The sequence below is a fragment of the Saimiri boliviensis genome, chromosome 16, assembly GCF_048565385.1.
Source record: "Saimiri boliviensis isolate mSaiBol1 chromosome 16, mSaiBol1.pri, whole genome shotgun sequence".
NCBI classification, from domain to species: Eukaryota; Metazoa; Chordata; class Mammalia; order Primates; family Cebidae; genus Saimiri; species Saimiri boliviensis.
In genome coordinates this window covers 77,248,671-77,266,455 of record NC_133464.1, presented here as the reverse complement: position 1 = coordinate 77,266,455, position 17,785 = coordinate 77,248,671, and the positions used below count along the sequence as shown (strand labels likewise).

Genomic DNA, 17,785 nt, shown 5'->3' with positions numbered 1-17,785 from the left:
TGAGAAATCTCCACATTGCTTTCCACAGTGGTTGAACTAATTCACATTCCCACCAACAGCATATAAGCATTCCCTTTTTCCTGCAGCCTCACCAGCATTGATTATTTTTTGACTTTTTAATAATAGCCATTCTGACTGGTATGAGACGGTATCTCATTGTGGTTTTGATTTGCATTTCTTTGATGATTAGCGATGTTGAGTAATTTATCATGTTTGTTGGCCTCTTGTATGTCTTGTTTTGTGAAGTGTCTATTCATGTTCTTTCTTACTTTTTAGGGGGTAATTTGTTTTTTGCTTGTTGATTTTTTTTACATTCCTTATAAATTTGACATTGGTTGGCTATGAGACGTTGTCAGCTGCATAATTTGTATATATTTTCTTCCATTCTTAGGGTGTCTGTTTACCCTGTTGGTAGTTTCTTCAGCTGTGCAGAGAAGCTCTTTCATTTAATTAGGTTCCATCTTTTTGTTTCTGTTGCAATTGCTTTTGAGGTCTTAGCCATAAATTCTTTGCCAAGGCCGATGTTCAGAATACTACTCCCTAGATTTTCTTCTAGGATTTTTATAGATTGATGTCTTACATCTAAATCTATGATTTATCTTGAGTTAATTTTTTTATATAGTGAAAGCAGGGGTCCTATTTTATTCTTCTGTATATGGTTAGTCAGTTTTCTCAGCACCATTTACTGAACAGGGTGTTGTTTCCCCATTGCTTACTTTTTCTTTATTTTGTCAGAAATCAGATGGTTGTAGGTATGCACTTGTATTTCTAGTTTCTCTATTCTGTTCCATTGGTCTGTGTGTCTGTTTTTGTACCAGTATCACTTTTTTGGGTTACTGTAGTCCTATGGTCTAGTCTGAAGTCAGGTGACGCCTCCAGCTTTGTTCTTTTTTTGCTTACGATTGCCTTGGCTCTTGGGGCTTTTTTGAGTTCCGTATGAATTTTAGAGTAGTTTTTTTCTAATTCTATAAAAAAATCACATTGGTAGTTAGATGAGAATAGCACTGAATCAGTAGACTGCTTTGAGCAGCATGGCCATATTAATGATATTGATCCTTCCAATCCATGAGCATGGGATTTTTTTTTTTTTCTTTTTACAAACAGAGGTTTTATTGCGTTTGGTCCACAGCTGGGTTTCACATTATCTCATGGAGCAGGGCCCCCGGGTGAGGGTCCCTGTGCAGTACTGGGTGGGGTGTGTTGCCTGAGGAGATGGAGCAGTATAGCTGGTCAGGCCCAGAAGGGGAGGAGGAGGGCCGGGGCTCCTGAAAACCTACTGAAGGGCCGGGCACAGTGGCTCACGCCTGTAATCCTAGTATTTGGGGAGGCCGAGGTGTGGGGGGATCACCTGAGGCCAGGAGTTCGAGAGCAGCCTGGCCACCATGGTGAAACCCTGTCTCTCTACCAAAAATACAAAAATTAGCCAGTGTGGTGGAGCACCTGCAGTCCCAGCTACTTGGGAGGCTGAGGCCAGGGAATCCCTTGAGCTCGGGAGGGGGAGGTGCAGTGGGCGAAGATTGCCCGACGGCACTCCAGCCTGGGTAACAGCCACAACTAAAAGAAACCCACTGGGGCTACGGGGAGGGCGGGGTAGCATGGAGACCGGATCAGACTTGCCCCCAACAACTCAGAATTCCGCTGCCTTGTACAGGCCTCACTTTCCCCACCAGGCCCCGGGGCAGGTCTGAGGGCCCAAGGGAAATCCAGCCACTTGGGAGCCTGAGATATTCAGCATCCTGGCCGGGCCCCCTTTCCAGGGGACTCACTGCCCGGCACCCACTCCCCATTCCTTGCGGGGGGAAAAAAGTATTTTTCTTTTGTTACTACTTCCTGAAACTTTTGCGGGTACAGAAACCACAAACTGATCGGGTGACAAAGAGACGAGGCAACCGGAAGTCTTCAGGGACCGGTTCCCTCCAAGCCCAGGCTTCTTCTCCCCAGCACAGCTCGGCCCACAGCCTGGACGTGCCAGCAGGGACCCTGACCCTACAGGCATCAGGATACGGCCTTGACCCCTTCCCCCGCCAGCCCGGTGGCTCAGTCCTGTGAAGGATTAAGGCTAGGGGGAGAAAGCCCTGCCTCCTGATCCCAGGAGCCACTCACAGACCCTCGGCTGATTGGCAGCACTGAACAGGTCAATAAAAAAAAAGCTGAAAACACAGAGAACCCCAGAAACCCAGACGGGGAGACGGCGTGGGGAGAGAGCGTGCTGGGAGCCTCAGTAGCCCGCCTCCTCCTGGTAGTAAGGGGGATATTCGGGGGCCTCCCGCGGGTCGGGGCGGTCGCCAGCGTCGGAGGGCGCCCCGTCGGCCACTGTGCCTTGCGGGCAGTACTTGGGGTCGTATATCTGCCGGCCCAGGCCGAAGACCTGGCCGCTCTGGTTGGCCCCCTGCGTGTAGCCCATCTGCAGGGACATGGAGGAGTTGTCACACTTGTCGGTTCCCAGCTTGGTGTCGTAGATGTGCCGCCGCGTCCCGGGAGTCGTCATGCCCACCTGGCTGGCACACTTGTTGGTGCCCATCTGGAAGCTGTTGGTCGAGTGGTCCATGGGGGGCAAGATGTGGTTCTTGGGGTCGTAGAGATGCCTCCTCGTGCCGTACGCGGTCATGCCCGACTGGCTGGCACATTTGTTGGTGCCCATCTGCAGCCCGATGACACACTGGCCGGCCTTCATGGTGGCGTCATCGAAGTTCTGCTCCTGCTTCTCCAAGTACTTGACGCCGATGTCCACCCCGCTCTGCAGCCCCTTAGTCTTGGCCTTCCCCGCCAGGGCCAGAAGAGACATCTGCACCTGCGTCAGGTTCCCGCTCTCAAACAGGTCGTTGGCCTCGAACAGGTCCACGGGGTTCATGCCGTAGCTGACCATGGCCTTGATGAAGTTGGAAAGGTTTTCCAGCTGGTGCCACTTCTGCATGGAGCGGTTGATCTTGGGGACTGAGCCTGGCTGCAGCTTGTTCATGAGTGTGCATAAGATGATCCCGTCCTTCAGGCCTTTCTGGAAGTCAGGGCCGATGGAGAGGCCGGTGAGTCCCTCGATCCAGCTTCAGAGCTCTGCCTCCTTCTGCGGGTCATACTTGGACAGGAGCCGGTTCTTGACCTCGGCCGACAGCCCGCACGACGGGCCCTTGTTGAACTGCGTGGAGCTCATGGCTGGCGCGCGCGTGGCGGGACGGGCCGGACGGGACGGGACCGGGATTTTTTTTTTTTTAAATTTCTGCCATTTATAATTTCTTTCAGCAGTGTTTTGTAGTTCTCCTCATAGAGATCTTTCACCTCCTCAGCTAGAAGTAATACTATTTTATTTATTTATTTTTGGCTATTGTAAAAGGGATTGTATTATTGCTTTGGCTCTCTGCTTAAATGTTACTGGTGTATAGAAATGCTGCTAACCTTTGTATTAATAAATTGATTTTGTACCTGACACTTTAATGTAGTTATTTATCAGTTCCAAGAGGCTTTTGGCAGAATTTTTAGTTTTCTAGGTATAAAACTGTATTATCAGTAAAGAGAGATGATTTGACTTCTTCTTTTCCTATTGGATATCTTTTATTTCTTTCGCTTACCTGATTGCTGTGGTTATAATTTCCAGTAGTATGTTGAATAAGATTGGTGAGAGTGGGTATCCTTGTCTTGTTCCAGTTCTTAAGGGGAGTGCTTCCAACCATTCAGAATGATGTTTCTTGTGAGTCTGTTGTAGATGACTCTTATTATTTTAAGGTATGTTCCTTCGATGCCTAGTTTGAAGTTTTTAATCATGAAGGAATGTTGGATTTTATTGAAAGCTTTTCTGCATTTATTAAGATATTCATATAGGGTTTGTTTTTAATTTTTTTATGCAGTGAATCACATTTATTGCTTTGCATATGTTGAACCAACCTTGTATCCCAAGAATAAAGCCTACTTCATCAAAGTCAATTAACTTTTTTTTTTTTTTTTTTTTTTAGATAGAGTCTCACTCTGCAACCCAGGCTGGAATGCAATGGTGTGATCTTGGTTCACTGTAACCTCCACCTCCCAGGTTCAAGCGATTCTCCTGCCTCAGCCTCCCAAGTAGCTGGGAATATATGCATGTGCCACCACGTCTGGCTAATTTTTGTATTTTTAGTAGAGCTGGGGCTTCACCATGTTGGCCAAGCTGGTCTCAAACTCCAGACCTCAGGTGATTCACCCACCTCAGCCTCCCAAAGTCTTGGGATTATAGGCGTGAGCCACCACACCTGGCCTGAATTAACTTTTTGATAAGCTATTGGGTTTGATTTGCTAGTATTTTTGTTGAGGTTTTTTACATTTATGTTTATCAAGTATATTGGCCTGTAACTTTCTTTTTCCATCATATCTTTGACAGATTTTGATAGCAGGGTGATGCTGGCTTTGTAAAATGAGTTAGGAGGAGTCATCCTTCTCCTCAATTTTTTGGAATAGTTTCAGCAGAATTGGTACCAACTCTCTTTTTGGTAGAATTTGGCAGTGAATCCATCTGGTCCAGGGCTCTTTTTTGGTTGGTAGGTTTTTATTATTAAGTCAAGTTTGGAACTCAATATTGTCCTGTTCAGTGTTTTAGTTTCTTCTTGATTTAATCTTGGGAGGTTGTGTGTCCAGAAATTTATTCATTTCCTCTAGATTTTCTAGTTTGTGTGTAGAGGTGCTTTTTTTTTTTTTTTTTTGATTCTCTAACTAGCAGTGTATCAATCTTGTTTATCTTTTCAAATAAACAACTTTTTGTTTTGTTGATTCGATGTATGGATTTCTGGATCTCCATTTAGTATGGTTCTGCTTTTATTTTAGTTATTTCTTTTCTTCTGTTAGCTTTGTTTTTTTTCCCTAGTTCCTCTAGTTTTGATATTAAATCAATGATTTGAGACCTCTCTCATTTCTTGATGTGCACATTTTGCACATAAACTTTTCTCTTAACACTGCTTTTGCTGAATCCCAGGGATTTTGTTTCTGTTTTTGTTTGTTTTTAAGAATTTTTGGATTTCTGTCTTAATTTCATTGTTTGCCCAAAAGTTATTCAGGAATAAGTTGTTTAATTTTCATGTAGTTTGTGGTTTTGAGAGATCTTCTTAGTACTGGTTTCTATTTTCATTCCACCGTGGTCCAAAAGTATGGTTGACATGATTTTGACTTGTTTGAATGTATTGAGACTTGCTTTATGGCCAAGCATGTGCTCAATCTTAGAGTATGTCCCACGTGCAGATGAGAAGAATATATATTCTGTGTTTGATGGGTAGAGCATTCTGTAGATATCTATTAGTTCTAATTGGTTAAGTGTTCAGTTTAAGTCTAGAATTTCTTTGTTAGTTCTCTGCCTCAATGATCTGTCTAATGCTATCATTGGGGCACTGAAGCCCCCAACCATTATTTTGTGGCTGCCTTTTTGTAGGTCTGAAGGAACTTGTTTTATGAATCTGGTGCTCCATTGTTAAATGCATATATATTTAGGATAGTTAAGTCTTCCTATTGAATTGAACCCTTTATCATTATGTAGTGCCTTTGTCCTTTTATATTGTTGTTGGTTTAAGGTCTGTTTTATCTAAGAATAGTGACCCCTGCTCTCTTCTGATTTCCGTTTGCATGGTAGATCTTTCCCCATCCCTTTTTACTTTGAGCCTATGAGTGTCATTACAGGTAAGATGGATCTCTTGAAGGCAGCAAATGGATGGATCTTGTTTTGTGTATCCATCTTGCCACTCTGTGACTTTTAAGTGGGATTTTTTGGCCACTTACATTCAAGGTTAGTTTTTTTAATTTTTTTTCTTTTTGAGATGGTGCGTCACTCTGTAACCCAAGCTGTGGTGCAATTTGTCTCACTGCAACCTCTGCCTACCAGGTTCAAGTAATTCTCCTGCCTCAGACTCACAAGTAGCTGGAATTACAGGCACATGCCACCATGCTCAGCTAATTTTTGTATTTTTAGTAGAGATAGGATTTCACTATGTTGGCCAGGCTGGTCTCAAACTCCCAACCTCAGATGATTTGCCCGCCTCAGCCTCCCAAAGTAAGTATTGATTTGGAAGTTCAGGACTCTGGCCTACACCCAGCCTCAAGGTTAGTACTGATATGTGAAGTTTTGTTCCCATAATGAAGTTGTTAACTAGCTGTTTTGTAGTTTCTATTGAGTAGTTGTTTTATAGGATCTGTGGGTTATGCACTTAAGTGCGTTTCTGTTGTTAATCACCTCACCAAACTTCTCTGCAAGGAAAAGCAGTACAAATATCAAATTTTCAAAAATTAAATTTCTGTGATCAAGATTACATTCTTATGTTGTTACCATAACAATTTGAAGTAAATGGTTGAGTAAAACAACATAAATATATTACTAATTTGACAAGCAACTATTGACTATAAAAAGAAAAACTTTATTATAAAATAATTTTTTTTTTTTTTTTTTTTGAGACGGAGTTTCGCTCTTGTTACCCAGGCTGGAGTGCAATGGCGCGATCTCGGCTCACCGCAACCTCCGCCTCCTGGGTTCAGGCAATTCTCCTGCCTCAGCCTCCTGAGTAGCTGGGATTACAGGCACGCACCACCATGCCCAGCTAATTTTTTGCACCTTTAGTAGAGACGGGGTTTCACCATGTTGACCAGGATGGTCTCGATCTCTCGACCTCGTGATCCACCCGCCTCAGCCTCCCAAAGTGCTGGGATTACAGGCTTGAGCCACCGCACCCGGCCTAAAATAATATTTAATTAGATAGTTGGGCCCTTCTGTTTTTAATTCATTAATATATTCAAGCATTAATATAATCCTAAAATGAGACAGAGTTTAGCATCAATTCTATGTTCCATTTTTTTATAGATGTAAACTCTAAGAAATTCTATTGCATAAAAGAATAAATGAGAGTTAAGGGTTTTTTTTGTTTTGTTTTGTTTTTAAACAGTGATGACTCTTTGGATTTTTTCTAAATATATGCCAAAATTTATACAGTGGTCAAGTATCAAGTATTTTTTCAAAAGTGACAGAACATTGATAACTTTTGAAGCTAGATGGTGGGCATGAAGGGATTCCTTATTATCATTTTACATGCTTGATAATTTTCATAATACAATATTTTTAAATTTATGATCTATTCATTGATACCTTTATTAGATTTTCTTTAAATTTTGTTGAAAGCCAAGAATTAGAAACTTACTGGCTTGCAATATGATTCATTACTTAGCCATTAGAATCATTTATTTTCCCAAGACAAAAAATCAATATTTTCAATTATCCTATTGTTCAGCGTTCTTAAGATTTTTATACCTCAGGGCAATTAACACATCATTTGGTCAGGTGAAAATTATGTGTTTCTTTTGTAAATTTGAACAAGGGCAATTATGAAAGGAAGAAGGAAAGGGAGCTACCTCTCATCATGGGGTTGTTCTGGGCAGATTAATTTTAGGGGACAGCACATTATGAAGGATTAAAATATTGTCATTTCTTTAAACTCTCCTCCCCTGAAAAGGCTTTAAGCCCCTGGGTCTTGGCATAATAATTTGAAGGCCGCTGGTCTAAGCTACATTTCTCTCTCCATCACATGCCACCTGTGTCCGTGTTTGTTTGCATTAATACAGGAGCTTTGCTTTTGTAATTAGAAGGAGACTGAGGTGCTTTATTTGAGTGAAAATCCTGGTGTCTCTCCTAAAGCAAACACTTCCACTGGATTTGATATCTTATGACTGAAGGGATAAGGGCTAAAAACTTTTCATGAGACTTTGTGAAATTCCCAATAATAGGATGAACAAAGAAGGGCAGAAGCTAATACGGGACGCTGCCACTAGATGCTACAGGCTTTGTGAGACCACAGACACCAATAGAGCTCCTAGACTCAGATATGTCAAAAGAGGTCAAAGAGACAGAGTTAGAACCCACGTCAGAGCAGCTAGCTTTGGGAGCAACTAGAAATGTCATCTTCAGCAGGGTCATTGTAAGTTTTAACTTTCGTGGTTAAGTGGGGCATGAGGATTTAAGCCATTGTCATTTTGTCATTATGTTAATTTTGCTTCATTTTGTAATCACAGCTTATTAGTGCCTGGACTTAGAATTATTCTAAGAAAATGAGTTTCATCAAAAATGGAACTATATTATACTATTTCTTGGAAATGTAAGAATTATCAGGGGGCTCAGCACCATTCCAGGGAAGGTATCTACCTTTCTCTCAATGAGAAAAGTTCTAATTTTAATAGTTTTATATATGGAGTCTTTACATAAGATTTCATTTGGAAGAAGGGTTAGTTATACTTCTATTTCATTTCTAAAAAAGAACATGAGTTTTGGAATCAGGTCTGTATGTCTAACCTTAGGGAAGTTATCTTAACTCTTTTGACCCTTGGTTTATCTGTAAAATGAAAACAGATATATATCTCCTTCAGTGCTGTCATCTATAGTTTTTTTTGAAAGTTTAACAAATTATAAGAAGTCAATTTAAAATATCCCCTTTTAGATACAGATTAGTGTATTAGTCTGTTTGCGTTGTTATACAGAAATACCTCAGGCTGAGTAATTTATAGAGAAAAGAGGAAGTATGGCACCAGCATCTGCCCCTGGTGAGGCCTCAGGAAGCTTACATGGCAGAAGGCAAAGAGAAGCTGACAAGTCACATGGCAAGAGAGGGAGCAAGAGAGATGCCAGGCTCTTTTAAACAACCAGTTCTCACATGATCTAAGAGCAAGAACTCACTCAGCACCAAGGTTATGGCACTAAACCGTTCACGAGGGATCCACCCCCATGATCATCAGACATATCCCACTAGGCACCACCTCCAAGGCTGCGGATCACATTTCAACATGAGATGGAGAGGACAGAACGTACAAATCCTATCCGTTGGCAATTATGAAACTACTTTGCATGTATCTAGGGTTAAACAAATAAGGAAATATTTTGCAGATAATGAGTCAGATTTAATCACTATAAGAGAAAAGAAGTTACAAACCCTGTAGAAGTATCAGTGTGAACATGTTGTTTAATAGATGATGGATGGATGGATGGATGGATGGATACAGGTGTATGTTTTCACATGGTTTAATATTCATACATTTATTCCACAGCTCTGTCTGCTGAGACAGTCAAAAAACAGTGACACTCCAGTAGCAATGAGCACACCTAGTGCACAGATCTTGGTTTCTGAATATGATTTTTCAATAAAAAGAACTGGGGTACCTTGTAGAAGTGGTTCATTCCAGGGCTGAGGCACGGACTATATAAGATAAGCCTGGGGAATCTTGTGGTGCCAAAAATAAGGAAGTACTAAGAAATGAAAATTGGGGTAGGGGAATGTGGCATATCAAAAGAATAGAAGAGCCCACCTAAAAGAGCCCCCTATGGCCAAATCTGGAACAATTCGAGTAACAAAATAAATAAAAATAGTACTGGATTAAAACTCAAAGAATAAAATGAATATTTATGAAGTCAAATGGACATAAATAAGTGATTGTATAAATAAACAAAAGAAGGAGAAAAGACAACTCTTTCTTAAGGAAGCATTCCCATTACTACATATAGAAGGAATTATGGGTATAGAAATTCACCATTAGAACATAGAAGAAATGATTTCTAAGGCAAGATATACTAATGGATGCTAAGATTAATGGGCACAAGTTTAAAAAGAAAGAGAATATTTGCATAGTGTCAAAGTATCTCCCCTCAAATATTTATTTATTATAAAGGGAAAAGTATTAATTTTACAGTGGAGAAACCTGGCAAACACCATCTTGGTCAAAACATTGTAGAGTGTTTAAAAATGAGTGGGAGAGTTTTTGTCTTAGTTTGTGGTGGGGTGGTGAATATTGCCAGCATTTAGTCTAAAAATGTCAAGGATGCAACATGTTCTACAAGTGAAACAGCAATGCATGATGAATTGCACTGCATTTTCACAATTCTCAGATGTGCAGTCATGCAGATGGGATCCTTATGGAAGGGAAAAGCCTTTTTATAGTCTATCAGTATCTGAGCCTACTCTGTTTTACATAAAAACAATGTATTTTTGCATGATGTTAAAATCATTGAATTCAACTGCTATATAAATTAAGGAAAGGTCCTACTTCGTTTATTAATAAAAAGTTGTTTGTTTCAGAAAATCACATGACTGACGGTAATTTTGAGTGCTTGTAAAACATTGGTCTACAGTCATTCTATGTTTAAGTGCAAGTACACAAGCACTTCAAGTTTTCTAGGATAGCTGTTCCTGAGCATTTACATGTTGAATTACATACTTTGACTATAAAGTACCCACCTTCATTTCTTATTATATTACAAACAGGTATTATATTGAATTTGTTGAATACACATGTTGGCAGATTGTCATCTCTGGGAATTTCAATTCCGGATTATAGAAAAGGGGTAAGATATTTTTAAGGGTGATTTGATTAACAGGTGAGTCCTGGGCCAACTGGATATCCAAAGGCAAAACAGTGACATCTCTAAAGAAGATACTCAAGTGAGCAACAGCATATGAAAAAGTGCTCAATATTATTCATTAGGAAAATTCACATCAAAATCACAGTGACATGTCATTTCAAACCTATTAGGATGGCTATAGATTTTTCCCCCATTTTTAAATTGCAGTAAAATACACACAATATAAAATTTACCATCTAACCATTCTATGATTCAGTATTATTAACTGCCATTAACATTATTGTACAACTATCACCACCATCCTTCTCTGGGATTCTTTTCATCTTTCAAAACTGAAACTCTATATCCATTAATAATAACACCTCATTTTTCCCCTCCCCTCAGCCCCTGCAACCACTATTCTATCTTATGTCTCTATAAATTTGATTACTCTGGGTACCTCGAATAAGTGGAATCATACCGTAGTTGACTTTTTGCGATTGGCTTACTTCATTTAATGTAGTCCCTTTGTGGTTCATATATCCTGTAGCATGACCCTCCTTTTAAAGGCTGAAAAAAATCCCATTGTATGTATACACATGATTTTCCTTATTTTTTTACTCATCAGTGAATACTTGGGTTGCTTCTACCTTTTAGTTATTGTGAATAATACTGCTATAAACAAGGGTGTACACATACTTCGAGATCATACTTTTATATACCTACAAGTGGATTTGCTAAATTATATGATAATTCTTTTTTTAATTTTTTGAGGAACCACCAAACTGTTTTCCACAGTTGCTGCACAATGTAAATTCCCACTAACAATGCAGAAGTTTTTCAGTTTCTTCACATCCTCACCAGCACTTGTTAGTTTCTCCTTTTTTCTTTGATAGTAGCTCTCTTTCCATTTATTAATGTTTTCTTTTATTTCTTCCAGCAATTTTTTGTAGTCTTCATTGCATAAATCTTTCACTTCCTTGGTGAAGCTAATTCCTAAGTCTTTCCTCACGGGTGTGAGGTGGTATCTCACTATAGTTTTGATTTGTATTTCCCTAATGATTAGTGAAATTGATTCAAATGCTTATTGGTCATTTGTATATCTTCTTTGGAGAAATGTCTATTAAAGTTCTTTGCTCATTTTTGTATTGGATTAGTTTTTCTATTGTTGAGTTGCAGTAGTTCTCTCTCTATAGTCTTGATTTTAATCCCTTATCAGACATATTATTTGTAAATATTTTTCCTTTCCTATAAGTTGCATTTTTAGCTTTTTTGTTGTTGTTGAGACAGAGTCTCACTCTGTTGCCCAGGCTGGAGTGCAGTGGCATGATCTCGGTTCACTGCAGCCTCTACCTCCCAGGTTCCAGCGATTCTCCTGCCTCAGCCTCCCTAGTACCTGGGATTACAGGCATCTCCACCATGCCTGACTAATTTTTCTATTTTTAGTAGAGATGAGGTTTCATGTTGGCCAGGCTGGTCTTGAACTCCTGACCTCAGGCGACCCACCCACCTCAGCCTCCCAAAGTGCTAGGATTACAGGTATGAGCCACCACGGCTGGACTGCCTTGTTACATTGTTAAAGTATCTTTGGGAGCATAAAATTTTTAATTTTTATAAAACCCAACTTTCTGGGTTTTGTTTTTCCTTTTCATGCATGTTATTTTGGTGTCATATCTAAACAATCACTGCCAAACCCAATGTCAGCAAGAATTTGTCCTATGTTTTCTCCTAAGATATTTTGAATTTGCAAACAAAAATTTATGTATTTATAGTGTACAGCACGATGTTTTGAAATTTAAATACATTGTGGAATAGCTATCAAGCTAATGCATGTTTTACCTCACATAGTTTTCTTATTTTGTGTGGTGAGAACACTTAATATCTACTCTTTTAGAAATGTTAAAGTATACATTTCATTGTTATTAATATAGTCGTCATGTTGTACAATAGATCTCTGGAATTTATCCCTCCTGTCTAATCGATATGTGGTATTCTTTGACCAACATCTCCCCAACTCACACTCCTCCCACATATTGTAGTAACCACCATTCTACTCTACTTCTGTGAATTTGACTTCTAAGAGTTCTATAGTTTTATTGCCTGCTACAAGTTGGAATGATTTTATAGAAAATTTAGGAGAAAGGAGGGGGAGTTCTCATGTCAGAGTTGCCCTTTTTCATTGCAGGATGTGATACAGAGATTACAAACACTGACTACAGCTTACAAGATGCATGCTAAAATATTCTACATGTAAGGCAATCCATAAAACTTCATGATTCAGAAGCAAATCAGCAAAACCTCATGATTTAGAAACAAGCTAGTGTCCTTTTCAATATGAGCAGGTTACATATTAAAAAGAACGTCAACAGATTGAGCTACTCATAAGATTTGAGAGATTCACATTAAGATTCTTTACTCAGGGACAGGATGTAAGCCATGAATCATAAGATCTTCACAAATGGTTAACCTGAAAGCCTACCAAATGTGACCTGTAGGTTATTATGTGTATAAATGTTTATAATTATTCTATCATTTTGCTATATTTAACTGTTTATTAATATATGATGTCCTTCCTTGTCTCTTGTGAATTTTTTAATTTAAAGTCTATTTTATCAGATATTACTATAGTCAATCCTGCTCTCTTTAGGTTACTATTAGCATGTAAGATCATTTTATATTTTCTCCTGTTCAACCTATTTGTGTCTTTGGATCTAAAGTAAGTCTCTTATAGACAACACATAGTTGGTCATGGTTTTTAAGTCCATTTTGCTAACCTCTGTCTTCAGCTTACTGCAACCTCTGGCTCCTGAGTTCAAGTGATTCTCCTGCCTCAGCCTCCCAAACAGCTGAGATTGTTGGTGCCCACCACCACGTCCAGCTAACTTTTGTATTTTTATAGAGATGGGGTTTCGTCACGTTGGCCAGGCTGGTCTTGAACTCCTAATCTCAAGTGATCTGCCTGCCTCAGCCTCCCAAAGTGCTGGGATTACAGGCATGAGTCACCATGCCTGGCCCAGAGTAATAATTTTTTTTAATGTATTAGCCTCTTAAATCATGTAAAAAAAAGAAAAGTAGAGTTATAAACTGGACTTACAATACTCCAAGCTTTGAGCTACTGCCTAGTTTTAATTTCTACATACAGGATTCCCTTTGGAATTTGTCACAGGAAAGATCTAACAGTAATAAATTCCCTTAGATTTTGTTTATCTTAGATTGTCTTTATTACTCCCTCACTGGGCAGTTTTGCTAGATAAGGAATTTGGATCTAACAGTTCTTTTACTTCAGCAATTTGACTGTATCATTGCACTCTCTTCTGGTCTCCAAAGTTACTGATGAGAAATCTGCTGATATTTTTATTGAAAGTCATTTGTAAGTGACAAGTTGCCTCTCTCTTACTGCTCTAAGATTCTTTGTCTTTCAACAGTTTGATTAAAATGTTTCTTTGTGTGTATCTCTTGAATTTCATCCTACATAGAGTTCATTGAGCTTCTTGAATGTTTACAAACTCACCAAATTTGGGGAGTTATCAGCTATTATTTCTTCAAAGAGCATCTCTACCTCTTTCTATTTTATTCTTCTGAGACTTCCACAATGTTTGCGTTGGTCCACTTGATGATGTCCCATAGATCTCTTAGGCTTCATTTTTCTTTAATCTTTTTTCTGTTTCAGATGTGATTATTTTGGTTTTCCTGTATTCAAGTTTACTAATTCTTCTTTTGGCCTGCAGAAATCTGCCTTCAAGTCCTTCTAGCGAATTTTTCATTTCAGTTATTATGTTTTCAGCTCCAGAAGTTTTTCTGGTTTCTCTTGAAATCTTTGTCTAGAAGACCTGTTATCTGTTCGTCCTACTGTGTGGTTTCTATTTGTTAATTTTTTTTTTTCCTTTGAATGGGCCATACTTTTCTGCTTTTTTTTTTTTTTTTTTTTTTTTTGCCTTGTACTTTTTTGTTGAAAACTGAAAATTTGAATTTAATAAAGCAGTAACTCTGGAAATCAGATTCCCCCACTTCCACGGTGTTTGCTATTTTGTTTGATTGCTTGTTTTTGAAATGTTGTGGCCTGTCTGTACTGGGAATCACTTTGAGGTGAAAACTTCAGATCTTCAGGTTTTTTGAGCCTGTGCCTCTCCCTGGAAATGTGCAGCAACTTTCTAAATCCCTACATATGTGGTTGCTTTTGAATGTTCTAAATACTTAGCTCCCAAGAGGAAAAAATAAAAGGATAGAAATAAAGATGGGAAAACACACTGGCCCTTTAAATCCACAGCAAGTTGCTTCAGCTAGTGGGGAAGTTTGTGCAGTAATAAAAGTGTTAGGGTATGCAATAATGACTGCCCACCTCTGTGCCTGTAGCTCCAAGACCAGTAGCAGCAATCAGTAGTCAGAGCATGGATCCCTGATATTTGGAGGACAACATCCTTTATGCCCACTCTGGCTCCCACAAGTCGCATGCAAGCTGCTCCTGGAACTTGTGCACAGCTGCCTGCCACGAGGCTTGGGAGTGGGAATGGGCACACTGGAACACTCACACATTGCTGGTGGGTATGTAAAATGGTGCAACCCATGTGAAAAACATATGCCCAAAAGAATCAGAAACATGTACAAAAATATACTTGTACACAGATGTTTATAATAGCACTATTTACCATAGCCCAAAGTAGAAGTAACAAATGTCCATGAATAGATAAATGGATAAATGAATTGTGGTACCTACATATGATAAAACATTATTTAGACATTGAACAAAATGAAGTACTGATACACGTTACCATATGGATGAATGTCAAAAAAAAGTTATGCTAAGTGAGAGAAGCCAGGCACAAAAGGTCCCATGTAGTATAATTCAATTTTTATGAAATATGCAATATATGCAAATCCACTGAGACAGAAAGCAAGTTAATGGTTGCCAGAAGCTGGGGGGAGAGAGCAATGTGAAATACCGGTAAAGGGTATGAAGTTTTAGTTTTGAGTGATAATATTTTGGAATATTTTGGAACTATACAGAGGTGGCGGTTGCACAGTACCTTGTGTGATTATGCCAAATGCCACTGAAATGCTCCTGACTGGAAATGCTGTCTGGAAGTCAAGTGAGAACTCAGCTAAATTCTTAAGCTAATTAGTGGTCATGGAAAACCTCCTTACACAAGAACTAAAATTGTTCACTTTACAAGAGTTAATCTTATGTTATACAAATTTCACCTTGATTTTTAAAAGTCAGGGATTTGTTGAGTTTTAGAACAGTTGTTCTAAGCAGCCAGAAATCCTGATCAGATAGAGATCCTAGTTACCCTGATTTCATCATTACACATTATAGCCACATATCAAAATATCATGTGTACTGTGTAAATATGTGTGATTATTATGTATCAATTAAAAAAAATAAAAAGTGGTTTCAAAGATAATGGAGAGAGCACAAGGTAAGAAAAGAAATCCTGATCAAGAACTGGATATATTATTCATGCTCTTAATTGGAAAGAATGCATATTTTATAGATTATCTGAAAGATATTTAATTAGGTATTTTGTGTTTGTCATGGCTGACAATCTATCTCAGAATACTTTCAATTAAAATCAAGAGTCCTTCGAAGCAGGGTTCTCAGGCTGTAGGGGAACCTCCTTTTCTTTCTGTTTCCATTGCCCATCTACTCAGCCTTAAGGTTGCTGCCTGCAGCCCCCCCACCATTGATATGGCAGATATTTACAGCTCAGCAAATAGATAAACCAAGACTTAGTTCCATTTGTTACTGTCCCTGGTTCAATTCACTGTCTCCATGGAAAACTTAATCACCAAACAAGTGACAGAAAGAATAATGGATATTTGGCCGGCTGGAAATGCTGTCTGTAAGTCAAGTGAGAACTCTTAGCTAAATTCTTCAGCTAATTAGTGGCCATAGAAAATGTCCTTACATGAGAAATAAATAAACCCTGTCAGTGGATCATTTATATCACAGCTGGCACCCATCACAGCACTCACAGATCATGGTGCCTCAGCCTGGCTTGTGAAGACCACCTGGCTCTTCCACAGTGATTAGATAAGGCCTTACTTAGTAGGTTCTGCCCTAGCTGCTGATGCTGAACAAGATAGTAAATGGATGCTCCAAGCTGGCATATCCTGACATCAGTCCCAGAAACTTCACTCTCCATAGCTCTTCATGATAACTTCATTCACAATCATTCCAAGAGTAGAATAGATTGACTAATCGGAATGGGTCCCTGGAATGCATGATACTGAGGATTATGCAACAGCAGCTAGGCTGACTCTTGTGGCTATGCCCACGTGCTTGGGGGAGCAAAGGGAAATAGTCATAAACTTTGATCATCATATTTGCAGTATCTCTGATGTGGCGTGTTATCACTTCCAGCCAGCACATTGTGAATGGCTGAAATGATAAAAACAAATGTTGAAAACTACTCTTATTATTTTCTTAATATAGCAAGAGGCTGAAACATTGTCCTTTTATTTCTCTTCTCTCTGTCATCAGCTTTCTTTGCCACTTAAAAAAAAGTGGAGGTACCCCGGCACTACTTACAGCTGCTTGTTTCAGATTAGAGCAGAAGGGAGTATGTTCACTCGTCAGCCCCATACTCATATCACAAGCTCCAGAAACCTCTTCTGTGCTTCTGCTTCTTGCCACAGACACACCACGAGAGAGGATCTCAGTGAGAGAATCAGTGCACCAATCAAATGGTATACAGATGAGGCAGCAGAGAATGGCCCAGGTAAAGAGTGTAATTGCCTGAAGTTCTAGAGACACACTCCTCCTGCAAGCTTTTTGAATCAGCATAGAAGACTTTCCTCTTTGTGCTCTGCAAAGACAGAGGAGGATACCACTCTGCTAGGTAGACCGATGCTACCATTCCCTGCTTTTGGCAGACCCAAGTCATACTGAGCTACAAAACTAAACGAGAGTTAAGAGAACAGATTACACTGAAGATGTATATGTACATATAGTAAGCCAATACATGAAAGTGGTCTGACATAATGCACACTAAACCGTTACAAGTAGTTATTTCTTGGGAAAGTAAAGGGAATGATGAGAAGAAGGAGATAATTTCACTTTTTATTCTCCATGCTTATATAATATTCAAGTTTTTTACAATGTGGATGTGTGTTCGGAATAGTTCTTTTTAAGAAAGTGTTACCTTTTTAACATGCAAGCAATTACTAAAGGATAGAAGACATAGTAGATCTATTAATAAATTCCAAATGACTATCCCAAGAACCACTATGTAACTCTAGGTGAATTACCTTTACAAAACAAAGAAAGAAACAAAATAAGTGAAGATGAGTCTCTTAAAAATTATTAAGTATGTTAATTAGCAACAGAACCAGACCGTAGAATTAAGCATTCCCCCACTTTAAGATAAATGTATGAAAATATCACAGGAGAAGGAGGGTAGGCTATGGTTAAGAATCTGGTCATTTGTCTTATCCCTGGATCTGAACCCAGGCACACATCTAGATTAGAAG

The 17,785-nt window shown here is 39.2% G+C and overlaps 1 pseudogene; it reads right to left on the bottom strand.

The window, feature by feature from the left end:
• Nucleotides 1-1,754: 1,754 nt before the first annotated feature.
• On the bottom strand, nt 1,755-3,181 carry LOC101028743 (calponin-2 pseudogene; annotated as a pseudogene).
• Between the last annotated feature and the right edge of the window lie 14,604 nt (nt 3,182-17,785).